The sequence below is a fragment of the Pygocentrus nattereri genome, chromosome 19 (genome assembly GCF_015220715.1).
Source record: "Pygocentrus nattereri isolate fPygNat1 chromosome 19, fPygNat1.pri, whole genome shotgun sequence".
Lineage (NCBI taxonomy): Eukaryota > Metazoa > Chordata > Actinopteri > Characiformes > Serrasalmidae > Pygocentrus > Pygocentrus nattereri.
Genome location: NC_051229.1, coordinates 19,927,255 through 19,941,500, shown reverse-complemented (window position 1 = coordinate 19,941,500; position 14,246 = coordinate 19,927,255). Strand labels below are relative to the sequence as shown.

Below are 14,246 nucleotides of genomic sequence, written 5' to 3'. Positions count from 1 at the left end.
CTTAAAAGGGGCCAAAGAAATCAAGCTGAGCTCTGTAGAGTAGGGAAATAATAAATACCATGGACAGTAATTTATATAGGCTTGGTAAAGGAAAAGAAAACTGGTTGATTGAAAACACATTTATAACCTCTACTAATAACATGTCTGAATTATTGTTTTGATCAGCCGTTACTGACAAAAGAAAACAGATACAAAAAGAAGAATCAAATCAAATCAAACAAAGCTACTGGTAATCTCAGTACAATGCAGCAGCCATCCCAGAGTCCAGACCTCAGCATCATTGAATGTGTGTGGGATTATTTGGACTGTGAGAGGAAGACAATACAACCAACTTCCAAGACTGAACTTTAGAGGTGTGGAAAAATATCACTGCAGATTTCTTTGAAAAACCTAAAGCAAATCTCCTGAAAAGAATCGAAGCTGTAAGAAAAAGTGTGGACACACTGAATACCAAAAGATTTGATACTATACTTAGTGTTGGGGGTTTCTGTGTAATTGTCTGTTAAATATGTCTTTTCTTTTTTCTTCATGGCTGTTTTGACTGGGAATGAAGTAAATGAAAGGTGGTCTCTGATCTTTGCCAAGTATTGTACTTTAAAAAGTCAAAAGTGCTGTTTTAGATGGCAGGCATTTAGGCATTTAAGGCATTTCAAGTCTGACAATTGAGGGGTCAAGAGGCCCAGAGCATCTGTGACATGATGAGCAAACCTTAAGGAGCACCCAAAAGGGCACCCAAATGGGGAACCAATGTTAGATGGTATCAAAAAGTGAAGCTACAGGTGAAGGAACCACAGAGGAACGTAACTCTTTATAAACCCTTATAAATGACCTTTGTTTACAATTGAGCTTCATGAGGCTTTTGAAAGAACTATTTAGAAACACAGCCTCAGGCCAGGATTATCTCTTGTTCTTCTTTCAACTCATCCCTCCCCTCCCCAAGCCCTAAACTAGCCTATGTCCCTCTTCCACCAGCAGGATGTGCTCACCGCTGACCCCTCTAATTGGATCTGAACTCTGGCACAGTTCACAGGGAGGTTGAGTAGTGTGAGAGGACTTTATGCGTAACAGTTATATTGGGCCGTAAATTGTTTGCATTGTTTGAATAGGCTGTAAAGCTGTACCTGAATCTATAATGATGAGGGTAATGAAGACAGAGTGACACCTTTCACAGTGTATCAGGCAAAGGTCGCAACCTCATCCCTCATTGTATTTAATATCTAAAAGAGGTTATTGGGTTTTGGTGGTTGGAAAGGAGGGAGCTGTATATATACCAGTGCTCTGACAAGTAAAGGCTAGCTTGAGTGTAGAGCGTTAGGAGAAACCTTTAATTGGTATATACGTTACATAGCCCACATTTTATTACATACTAATATAACCTAAGAATAGCTAAGCCAGTTTGCATTGAAGTCCCTGTGGTTGCTGAATAATAAGCCTGGGATTTTAAGGGGTTAAACTTCTAAACTTCTTGCACATCACATTTGCAAACATGGTTCTTGAAGAAAACATCTGCTGGCTTGTTCTTTAGGCAAGCAAAAATGGCATTACTCCAAGAAACAAGCAGAGATAGAGAGAATTCCTTTAGTCTATTCAGGTTTCATTAATTAAACATTTTCACTAAGCCTTACCTTGCTGAGACAAACTCACAGGCAGCTGCAGCTCACCCTGCAGGGTGCATTTCAGCCCTAGGCTAACTCCACAGAGGCAAGGATTCTTATACCCCCGCCTCCCGTCACGCCCCAATATGCACCTACACTGGCACACACTCAACACAGGAAAACCCGCAGAGGTCAGCAGAGATGTCCATGAAGTCCAAATTTACTTCCATCTATAGCATTACAAGACTACATTTATTATTATCATTTGTATCTGTATCAACAATTCACATTACACAATTATTCAAAAGTAATTATGTAATTGCATATTAATTACATTTTTATTTGTATAATGTGTTACTTTATTGGTCACAAAAAGTGTTTAAAAATGTGTGCCATGTAGAAATGTTGTGTTTATTTTAAACAGACCGTTCTATGTCCTTTAAAAAAGCAGCTAATGTTTTGCAGATTGTTATTATACAGATGTCTGCAGGTTTGCCTCCAAATTTCCTCCGGAATAGTTTTGTAACTTTTTAGTTTTTGTCGGACTTTTTAAAGTCCGACCTCGGTCTTGAGACTCTAAATGAACAGTCCTATGCTTGTCTCAGTCTCAACATCATCTCGACAGGTCTTGGTCTTGTCTTGGACTTGGTGTAAGATGGATTTGGAAATTGGAAACTAAGTATTTTTACTTAGTCAACTGTATTTAGAAATATTTCTGTGATTTCAAAATAAACAGTAACTATTCTTATTTTTTTTCTTTTTCTTTTTTTACTCTGCACATAGGCCATTTCCTAACTCTCGTATACTGTCTCATCAGATAATTTCAAATATAAGAGAGTCCATTAAAGTCCATTAAAAGAATTTCCCATTTGAATCACACACATGCTGCAGAAAGCTTTACATTTACACAATGGACAGCAGATCACTGCAAGGTCACAGTACTCTGTCAATATCACAGGTCCTGCAAATGCATTGCTAATAGGAATATATTGATCCTGATGATGTTCTAAATATGAACATGGGACAAATGGACCCTAATGCTGATGGAAATGATACTTTACCTGCTTTAGGTTCTCTGTTACTAATTTCAACTAGACTTGCTTCTGTGGTGTCTGATACTGTTTAACATACTGTTATAAAAATGTACAACCTATATCTACCTGTATCTGTTGTGATGCAGAGATGAAGTTAGCTTGCTAACCATCTACCTTTGGCCCAACCTGTCTCATAATATCACTTTGTACCTCAAGAGGCGATAGCGAGTCACTGTAACATCAAGTCTGCCATCAGTCTAATATGAGAGGTTGAAGAAGTAGCATTGCCCCAAGACTATATTCTAACCTCTTGTCAACCATGTTGAAGGTACGGCCCCCAGTATGACCCCCTCCTGTCACCAAACATTTGACAGAAGAAAAAAGAAGTGGCAGAAATAGATGCAGAACAAGAGCTGACCCTGGCATTGGTTTCCAACACTGGAGACAGTTGTAGGTGAGTAAAGGGTTGAAGTTTGATGCTGAACTCGCAATGTTTCTTCTAGACTGGTAAGGAGGGGGAGGAGTGAAGAGGGAGGAGGAGATTTCCTTGTTTCTTAGGGGTGGACACTACAACTTTCTGGTGACATCCATCCATCCATTGTCTAAGCCGCTTCTCCATCAGGGTCGCAGGGGGGTGCTGGAGCCTATCCCAGCAGTCTTCAGGTGGAAGGCAGGATACACCCTGGACAGGTCGCCAGTCCATCGCAGGGCAATGGTGACATGTTGCCTTGTATTTGTTTGGCGTGTGGAGCATGAATTCAACAGGTTGTGTCATCTTACAATATTGTTCCTTTAAAAAACAGTGATGTAATTATGTTTGTAAAATTAATTTGTGCATCCAGGAAAGTCCTTTATGAACAAGGATGGCTCAAGGTTTGCCATTTTGCCAAAAAGTGCAGAAAAGATTCATGGAATCTGGAAATTCTCTGATCGTAAAATCAAAGCCAAGAAGTATGGCCTGCCTATCTGCTGTTAAAAACACGTGGGACATTATTAAGTACAAAATGCAATAATGAAGGCTCTGTATGGTTAAACAACTGAAGAATGACAAAAAAAACACTTTCAAAACTGGATCATTTGGGGTTTTCAGCCACTAAAAGTGTTGTTAAAAGGTAAAATAATGTAATGTAAACATGCTCCTGTTCCTTTTTTGGAACATGTTGCAGGCATCAGATTTGGAATGAGCATATACACACACACACATCTTCTAAGCCGCTTCTCCTTCTGGGTCACGGGGGTGCTGGAGCCTATCCCAGCTGTCATTGGGCGAAAGGCAGGATACACCCAGGTCACCAGTCCATCGCAGGGTGGAATGAGCATATATGTACAAATAAAGCTGTGAAAGATCATGCTTTTGTACTGTTTTGAGCTTAATACTGGTCATATATCACTTTATTGGTCACTGCTTTTATGCTATTATTGGCATTTCATATTTTGGAATAGGGTGAATACATAGTTGTATGCTAATTGGAGCAAACTTCAGACACCAAACATGTCTTAGCTGAACAATTATTTTTGGGATACGGAGAAAGTTCTTCTAATTTGATCATCTGCCAAACTATCACTTTAAATATTCAAATTATTCAAGCAAAACAAATGACATGGTGGTCATCACTTGCTAGACAGTGTGCCCTGCTGTCAGGGACTGGGGTGTAGTGTTCAAAGATCTAACTCCTAGCTGAGCTTTTCATTTGAGTCCTTAAAGCAGCTGGAGCTCCACAGACTCTCAAAGTTTTGTGATAGAATTACCTATGAAATATTAATGTATCCAGCCCCAAGAGAAGGTATGGAATTGGTAGAGTGAAAGGGATTAAGTAATGGAGAGAGGGAGAGAGAGAGAGAAAGAGAAAGAGAGATAGAATTATTTGTGCAGGACTGATATTTAAGTATTGTTTATGATGCACATGATTATGGTCAATAGTAAATAATAAGTGCTATGTTTACCACTACAAGCAATTAATATTGCTTATAAATAGAGTTAATCCATTGTGTTATAAATACTAGAAGTGCAATGATTCACAAAACTTGATCGAATACGATACAGCAGCCACATGCTAATACACAAACCACAAGTTAGTCACTCACAAATACATGTACATGGAAATTAAAGAGAAAAGGAATTGGTGAAAGAAAAAAGGGTGAATTATGTCATGATCTTCATAAATGATAAGTATGGAGTACTGCACTTGATAAAAACAGTACTGTCATCTTGTCATTCAGCATCCTTCATTTAGTTTATAGTCAAAACGATTAAGTACAAGTGTTTTGATTTTTAGTATCTCTAAAAAAGCAGAGATATATATTTAATGGAAAATTACATAGATACCTCAGCAACTAAATGTAATATCATTAATAATGTACAATTATAGTCAATAACAAATAATAAATGAAACCCCAGTAATGTTTAGCACTGCAAGCCTTTAATTCCATGATTGAAGTCAGCTGAAAGGGAAATGTTTAAAGAATCCCCCCGAAAAAGGTGACAACGCCATGATCCTAATCCAGAAACACACTCAAGATGAACTTTGCCATTGTTGTCGGCTAACTACAGAGGCTGCCCAGCACTGGACTGTCTTTTTATCAGCCAGACGAGTGCGGCCCTGACCCGGCGTGAGGAGCTGTTCACACAAAGCAGGTATTTGTTTCAGCAGAGGGTTGTTTTCAGGGGGACAGTCAGAGGTCCGGAGTGGACGTCGCCCTCTTTAGAGACCATTCAAAAGCCTCCTCTCTCCCTCCGCTTAGCCAGGCCATGAATAAAGCACCGAAATGCCCCTGGGGGGACAAAGGAGCAGGAAGAATGGGGCACCACTGGGAGCAAAAAGCAACACACCAGCCCAGACACTGTGGAGAGAGAGCAGTGGGGGATATTGAGTCTGTCTGCAAGGCTTAGAGTTAAAGATTACCTTTGAAATCTGCACCCCACCTCTTCTTAGCCACCTCCCTCTCTCTCTCTCTCTCTCTCTCTCTCTCTCTCTCTCTCTCTCTCTTTCTAACCCCCCCCTTTCTCTTTCTTTACTTTCCTCTTCTCTTTTCTCCTGTTCTCTTCTTACCTCATCCTCTTTTTTCATCCCACCTCACTGAAATAACAAATGCATGGATCCTAATTGATTCAACTGTGTACATCATTTCCACATGAATGAAATAAAGCATAATTTTGTCTTTCAATTAAAATAAAGGTTCGTAAAGGAGAATCACACCTCTCCAAAAATGTGCTTCAGATTTGTTTGTTCAGTGTAGAGAAACTTGCTTTCTTATTTACAACGAGTCACAATGTCTACAACACACACACATAGTGATTTTATTTACTATACAAAATGAGCAGTGAGTGTCCTGTAAGGTTTTAGCAATATTGATAATTGTAAAATAATAATAAATCAATTCTTTATATTATTATTCATTTTATATGATCAAAAACACTATATTATTTTTCATTGTAACTGTTTTCTGTAAAGGAGCTTTTAGAGGCTGTAAATGTCTTATATGTCTGGTTGTTTTTTGGCTGCTTGGAGAAAGGTGGACTTTACATAGAGCCATTACATTATGTGTGATCAGGCTTCAAAGGCCCCTGAAGTGCATGTACACTCTAAAATAAAGGTTCCTATATAGTTCTTGGCTTGAATGGTTCTACCTTGAAAAAGACCTTCACTTGGTGCAGAACCTTTATATTGTATGAGAATTCTTAAACATTCTTACTCAATGAAAGGTTCTTTAGGTAAAGTGGTTCTTCTGTTGCATTGGTCCAAGAGTCATTTTAAGAATGCACTTTTGGCAATAATTGTATTGATGCAATGTATTTGTTGAAATATGGTGCACATTTACACCAAGCAAATTCTTCAAAGTACTTCAGGTCCTTCCTGCGTTCCCTCTTTAGTCCCCCCAACACCTCACTCCCTTCTCAGGCACCACTCCCTCCCCAGCAGTGCTAAAACCTGCCGGTAGGCGTGGACCAGTGCAGGGATGAGCCACAGAGAAGATCCGCTTTGATGACAGAGAAGGATCTTTTTGTTCTTTAATCCCTCTCTCCACTCTTCTCCGTTTTTAAGCCCAAACGGAGCTCAAAGGGACCCGAAGCTGGAGCCTCGGCATCAATGAGTGCATTCTTCACCTTCGTCTCGCTCGCCACGCAAAGGAATTCCCTCGTCTAATTCTCCAGCCACTCGGCCTGAGCTTAATTGAAAAGTAGGAAAGCTCCTCAGGGTCCACCATTTGGTCTTCTAGATCAGAGTTTCATAATCCTGGTCATTGTGCACTGCACACGTCAGTGTTTTCCCTGCACTGTGGCGGCTAATTCTACCTGAGGCCACGAGTTGACTTACAGTCACCTGTGTACGTAGAACAATAAATGTGCCAAAAAGGGTTTTTTGATGCAATGCCATAAAAGAACCACTTTTGGTTCCCTAAAGAACCTTTCAGTGGATAAAGAGTCTAGAAAGTCATTCAGAGTGACTTGATGTGGCTTGATGTTCCATCATAGTTGTTCAGAGCAATGGTAATACTAGGCAGGTGAAGAGTTTAAAGGGAGATTCCAACTTGTGCATAATTGAATGGTTAGATGTAAATAAAGTCATGTCATAATAATAAATAAAGCCAGGTGCATAGTAGAGAAATTACTCGTACTTTTTTTTATAGTGGCGGTGATAGGAACCAGATGTCACAATGTGTACCGTGGAAATGCAGCCATTTTATTCACTATCCAAAAAACAATTGAACCTGCATTTGTCTTTTGTGTTTTTTATGCAATGTTAATAATGAGAAATAGTGGTAAATCTGAAAAAGTAAGTTTTTGTTTGCGGACTACAACTGCCTTACAACTCCCTGCATGTGCCATGTTTTTAAAAATTGATATATGTAAAGTTTATTAAAACTATTGTAAAACAGTGTCTCAGGCATCACGCAGCATATTTATAAGTGTTTCTAGTAAAAACTTTCTGTCAAGAAGCTTTTAGAGGCATAAAACATTTCAGATGTCTGGATCCCATCTCCACCTCTGTGAACAATTCTGACTCAGTGAGTTTCTCTGGAACAGAGCATTTTACATAAAATCACTCTGATTGGCTGTGTTTAGATCTTAATTATTCAATTATATGGAAATTCTAAAATTTTATTTGTTGCCTCACAAAAAGTTGTTGTATGAAATGACTAAAAATAAGCTGTCTGGTGTCTTCGTGTTGTTTTATCATAGTTTTAAGGTAAGCATTTAGCTTATGTTTTAATTTTTTTATTTTATTTGTAAAACTCCTTCATGGCAGAACAATACATGCAGGAGATTATAAGGCAAAATAGTAGCAACATGTACGTAATACTAATAAACTAATAAGCAATGCAACAGAGGATAGGCCATTTTTGCACACTACACACTTGAGCACTCTGAGCGTTTGCATGGTCTACAACTTTGTGATTGAGCTGTTGTTCCTCCAGATGCTTTCACTTCAGAATAATAGCACTTACAGTGCCATTTTTAAAGTCAATGAGCTCTTCAGTACGACCCCCTACTGCCACTGTTTATCTATGGAGATTGGCTGGCTATGTGCTTGATTTTATACACCTATTAGAAGTGGGTGTGGCTCAAACACCTGAACTCAATAACTAGGAGGGTGTCCACATACTCTTGTGTATTGGTACATAGCTTTTGCCATGTAGCGTACGGCAAATAAAGGAGAAAGAAGATAATCTAATGCATAATGCAAGATACATACATATATACATGGCAATAGATTAAGTTACTTGTGGGACATCCACCCTGCAACCTTTCCACCTCTAACTAACACACACACCAGCAGGTCACTCATATGGAACAGAAGGCAGAACAGTCCAACAGTAATTATCACATTGGACACACATTCACAGTCCAGAGAAGATGAAAGACTTTCTGTCATGTTACATCTGCCCTCCACTGCAGGACCTGCAAAAGCATGGCCCAGAGATCGCCATCAGCTCTGCCTTCCTTCAAAGCGCTTCCTCAGGCTGCTTCTAGACTTTGTAATGCTGCCCTTCACATGTATTTGACAGCTGCTTTGCTATTCCTCTAACAAAGTTGAAGATAAACATTTCAGAAGGAAACCTGATTATTGGTTATTTTTAAGATTAGTTGATCATAAGTTAATATTTGGGTAGCATTACTAAGTATATTTTAGTAAATGGGTAGCATAAATCATACTATAGTATTTGAGTTTGGAAACTATTTATATCTTAGTTATTGCCTAGCATGGCTGATCAAAAGTTAGTACATGGGTAGTGTAGTTGATTATATTTTATCATTTAGGTAGCTGAGAATGTTATTATATGGTAAGCATATCTAACCAAACATTTGTACAACCCCATTTCCAAAAAATGTTAGGATGCAAAATGTAAATGAAAACAGCATGCAATGATGTGCAAATCACTTAAACCCTATATTAAATGAAAATAGTGCACAGACACCATACAAAATTTTGGAAGTGAAAAATGTTTTTCTAAACACATATGTCCATTTCGAATTTGATGTCAGCAACGTGTTTCAAAAAAGTTTGGGAAGTGAGGAGACCAATTACTGTAGTTTTGAAAGTAAAATGTTTCCCTTCCCTTGCTTGATACAGGATTTTAACAGGTCAGCATCTCTTTTCTTGTATTTTTAGTTTCACTTTGCGCCAAATGTTTTCAGTGGGTGACAGGTCTGGACTGCAAGCAGGCTAGTTTAGCACCCAGACTTTTTTCACTACAGAGCCATCCTGTTGTAATACGTGAGGAATTAGCAAGGCCTTCCCTGAAAAAGACGTTTACATTTACATTTACGTTTACAGCATTTAGCAGACATTCTTATCCAGAGTGCTTTGCCTATCTTTGCTAGTTACCAATAGGCTAGAGCTTAGGTACTGCTAGAAACAAAAAGTCACTGTTGTTACCCAGACGTCATCTGGATGACAGTATATGTTGCTCTATAAAAATATATCTCTCGATAATAATAAACGTATAAATGTATATCTCTATAGTAAATGTATATCTCTATATAAACCTGTATATAACATTCAGCATTAATGGTTCTGTCACAGATGTGCAAGTCACCCATGCCATGTACACTAATGCAACCCCATACCATCACCGATGTTGTATTTATACTATTTGCACTATTTCCAATGGAACATGGTGCTTGAATGATTTGCACATAATTGCATTTTGGTTTTATTTACATTTGGCACAGCTCCCCAACTTTTTTGGAAACCTTTGTGGAAAGGGTTGTATTTCACTCATTAGTATATGAATACTGTAGCTAACCACCATGCCTTAGTATTTTAATAGATAGCTAAACATTTCTTAGTATATAAGTAGCATAACTGACCATACATATTGAGTAGAACATTAGCATTTGGATAAGGAGCTAAACATTAATCAGTACATGGGTAGCACAGCTGATTGTAGGTTAGTGTGTGGCTTTGGAAGCTGGCTTTATTTTGGTATTTAGATAGGGTAGATGGACATAGGTTAGTATCTGGGTTTGAAATCTTAATGTAGGTTTTGATTTGGTACGGATGTTAAACACATGCACTCTGCAATGTTGGCCGGCTGCTAACTCACTCACCACAGCAGTACCGGTGCTAATGTCCTTTTTAGCTTGGTAATGTGGCTTTCAACACATTCACTGAGATTGTACGCATCTCCTGTTTTTTTATGGGTCTGAGAAATAAGCAACAATTCACTTTTTCCATGAGTCTTTTGTGAAATTGGGCAAAATTTCAGATTTACAAATACACTGTATTGCCAAAAGTATTCGTTCGTCTGCCTTCACACGCATATGAAATTGTCCAAAATCATCCATTAGATTTCCAGACAAAGAAGCAGAGAACATGTTCCATAGAACATGTCTCCACTGCTCTAGTGTCCAGTGGTGGTGCTTTACCCCATTGTATTCGATGCTTTGCATTGCGCTTGGTGATGTAAAGCAGCTGCTCGGCCATGGAAATCCATTCCATGAAGCTCTCTACACCGTTCCTGAGCTAATCTGAAGGCCACATGAAGTTTGGAGGTCTCTAGCGATTGACTCTGCAGAAAGTTGGCGACCTCTATACGCCTCAGCATCCACTCACCCCGCGCTGTTATTTTACATGGCTTACCACTTCGTGACTGAGTTGCTGTCGTTCCCAATCACTTCCACTTTATTATAATACCACTGCCAGTTGACTGTGGAATATTTAGTAGCGAGGAAATTGCACGACTGGACTTGTGTGCAGGTGGCATCCTATCAGGGTCCCATGCTGGACTTGCTCCTGTAAGCGACCCATTCTTTCACAAATGTTTGTAGAAGCAGTCTGCAGGCCTAGGTGCTTGGTTTTATATACCTGTTGCCATGGAAGTGATTGGAACACCTGAATTCAGTTATTTGGGTGAATGAATACTTTTGGCAATATAGTGTATGTTACAGCACATTATAAAGTTTTTTAGAGGTGTCTTGGGCATAGTTAGCTACCAGCTACTACTCAGGACCAAGTAGGTGAACCAATCTGCCACCCTGAGGCAGACCAGTGCTGCATCACTAGTTAATTAAGGAGCTCACTGATTGTAGGTGAAGCAGCTAAACAAAGACTTTTGAATGTCCCTAATGAACAGCATAACTTCATAGTGTTTATGTTAAGGAATTTTTATCATGAGACCTTTCAGGATCCAAGAGGTTAATTAGGGGGTCCCAGGACCCACTGTATTTTGCACCTTGTTTTTCTGTAAAGGATATGTTAACTTATTCTCTTTTAGAAAATCAACAAAAATATATAATTTTACTACAGCATACTAAACTATAGCATAGCACTGTCTACAATTACAGATTACAGTCTTATCAATGTGTTAACATTTTTTTTACCCGGTTTAGTAATGATGAGGACCCTCACAAGACGCCCTGCACTGCCATGGCAGTGACATGTTAGCAGGTGTTTCACTGGTATAAGTGGATCACACACAGGAATGTTTCTAGAGGTTTTATACACTGTGTAGTGTATATTAGGCACACCTCTCTATTAGGCACACCTACCTTGTTGGTCCACCTTGTAGAACTAAATGTAAAGTTAGAAACATCTATGTGGCTCATCTTTTGCTGCATAAGTCACATCCTGTAGTCCTGCATTAGTGGTCTGACAGTTTCTGGCACTGTTGGCTGGGTATTTTTGGTTGGAAGGCTATTCTCAGTGTTTACTGTCCTTGTTTCTGCTTCTTCTTGGTGCAGTTCCGGGGAGTTAATAGCAGCACTGTGTATTAAAGAGAAAAAAGATATGTGTCTCTCCTGCTCATTTTCTCACTTCGTTTCATCTTTTGTGCTCTTCTTTCACTTCTCTTTCTCTTTTTCTCTCTCAGAGGCTGTGGATCAATAAAACAAATGATGCTTAGGCGTTCTCGGTTCCTCACTTCCCTTCTTCAACTCGAGTAAAATGGTGTAGTGCGCCACCCAGAGGGACCCATCTGACAGTACATTAAGAAGGCAACATCTGGTGAGATGTGCTTCACACTGTAAATCACTGGTTCAAAAATCCAGACCCATGCTCTGCATACTTTGAGTTGCTACTCTGACCCATTTATTTAACTCACAAGCTAATTATCAAGCCCTTCATGAGCTGGTATCAAAGAAGGGAAGCAAACGTGCCAACCATGGGGTCATCAGGACCAGGACTGGGAACCATTGTTCTAAAATATGACAAATAACGTTCCAAATTCCAGGTAGTTGTTAGGAAAAAGGGCCAAAAGTATTTTTTTTTCTAATCTGTCACAGTTAAGATACTGTGGTAGCTCCTTTCTGCTGGTCTGCATATGATGACACTGTTGTGGTGCCAATTTAAAAATACCTGTGCGATGAGCATTTTTCCAAATAACGAACTTTGGGTTCACTACAGGGTCTTTCATCTCAGTCTTCGTCTTATCCTTTCAATTTGACAACATGACATCTAAGCGAAACCAGCCAGTAAGGTAAAGTGCAAGAACACTGAGTTAACACTTATACAGTACACTGAGTCAACCCTTATTACACACTAAGGCTTATTCTGTGACTACAGGGACTTTAATACAAACAGGTCGAGCCATTCTTAGCAGTGCATAATAAAACTCTGGGTCACACCGAGCCCTGGCCATTTAAGAGGTTAATACAAAAAGGTGTAACTGGCATGATTGAACAGTAGCACTTTGTAGCTAATTTCAGCATCTTCTGGTGTATCAGTAGCACTATTTGATTTCTAGCTAGTGTCCACAAATGGAGTGATGCACTCTTAAAACATGTTTTAAAAGAAACACATTGCGTCCTTAACTAGACACATCGTTAGTTACTGTCCAGAGGTGTGTGAGCCACACAAGTTCTCCTTAAGTTTTTTGTCTGCTGACATTATTGCCTTTGCACCAACTGTCTCAATGTTATTGATGAGTTTATTGTCAATCGTCTACAAAATTGATAATATGTTTGATAAAATGTTTACTAATACAGTCATAGATGAGAGAGTTGTACAGCAAAGTCCTTAGACTTTAGAACAATGTAGAGGAAGGACCTGTTCTGGACCTTGACTACCTAAGGCTTACTTCTCAGCAAGTCTAGAACCAGTTGCAGAGTGAAGAGCTCAGTATAAGTAAAAGGTGCTGACTAGACTGTGGGGTATGGTGGTGCTGAACACTGAGCTAAAGTCAATGAACAGCAGTCTGACGTGTCTTTGTTGTCCAAGTGGATAGGAAAGGTCATTGCATTTTAGCGGACAGGTTTGGCCTCTGCTTGTACTGGATCTCCAGTGCAGCCAGAATAGAGTTCCTAAAGAGAACAACAACCAACAACTCAAAGCAATTCTACCACTTGGAGGAAATGCAAAAGAGCAAGGATTCCTTAATTCAAAATTGAGCATTATGGCTGAGGACTTCTGGGAGGACTGAGATAATGATTACTGAATTGACAGTGGCCTGCGCAAGAGAGATATTTAGCTTGTGGGCGCACACTTTGAGCACCATTATGTTGTCAGGGCTGGCAGCTTTGCGTGGGTTCTCCTCACATCAGCTGCAGTTACATCAGCCAGTAGCAGCCGGTCACCAGGGGGAAGTGAGACCTTAAATGCTGCTTCAGTGTTGGATGCTTCAACATAGCCATAGAAGATGGTCAACGCATTTGGGAGTTGTCACTGGTGCAGGCAAAATGTTCTCCAAAGAGATTTATCAGGGGTAGCAGCTCAAACTACACGCTTGACGTTTGTTATAATGTAATCTGTAAAAATGTTGAACACGTATCAATTTAAAGAAGAACACAAAAACGAGTGCGCCGCCCGGGAATCGAACCCGGGTCGCAAGAATGGGAATCTTGCATGATACCACTACACCAGCGGCGCTGTGCGAAATCACGGCCTTGTCTCCCTTGTGACTCTTTTCTGTTCTGGAAGACCAGCTATGTTGAGTAATCAGAGATTTTTTACATATTCAGCTTCTACACCATTAAGAAGATCTATCGTTAAATTAACGTTACTTCATATCAGACTAATTTAGTTAACGTTAGCTGTTTAGCCCAGTGATATCAACGTAAACTGAACGTTTCACTAAAGGGCAAAATGAGTTACATACAGTGACACCAAATGCAACGAAACACGCTGCTCTCCGCATTTCATTCAGGCACGCCACGCGTTAAAAGGTCTGAAGACAC

General features: G+C 39.5%; 1 non-coding gene across 1 annotated transcript; it reads right to left on the bottom strand.

Annotated features, from left to right (window-relative positions):
• Positions 1–13,867: 13,867 nt before the first annotated feature.
• Positions 13,868–13,938, bottom strand: trnag-ccc. The gene has a single exon. It is a non-coding gene; the product is annotated as a tRNA-Gly (tRNA).
• Positions 13,939–14,246: the final 308 nt, after the last annotated feature.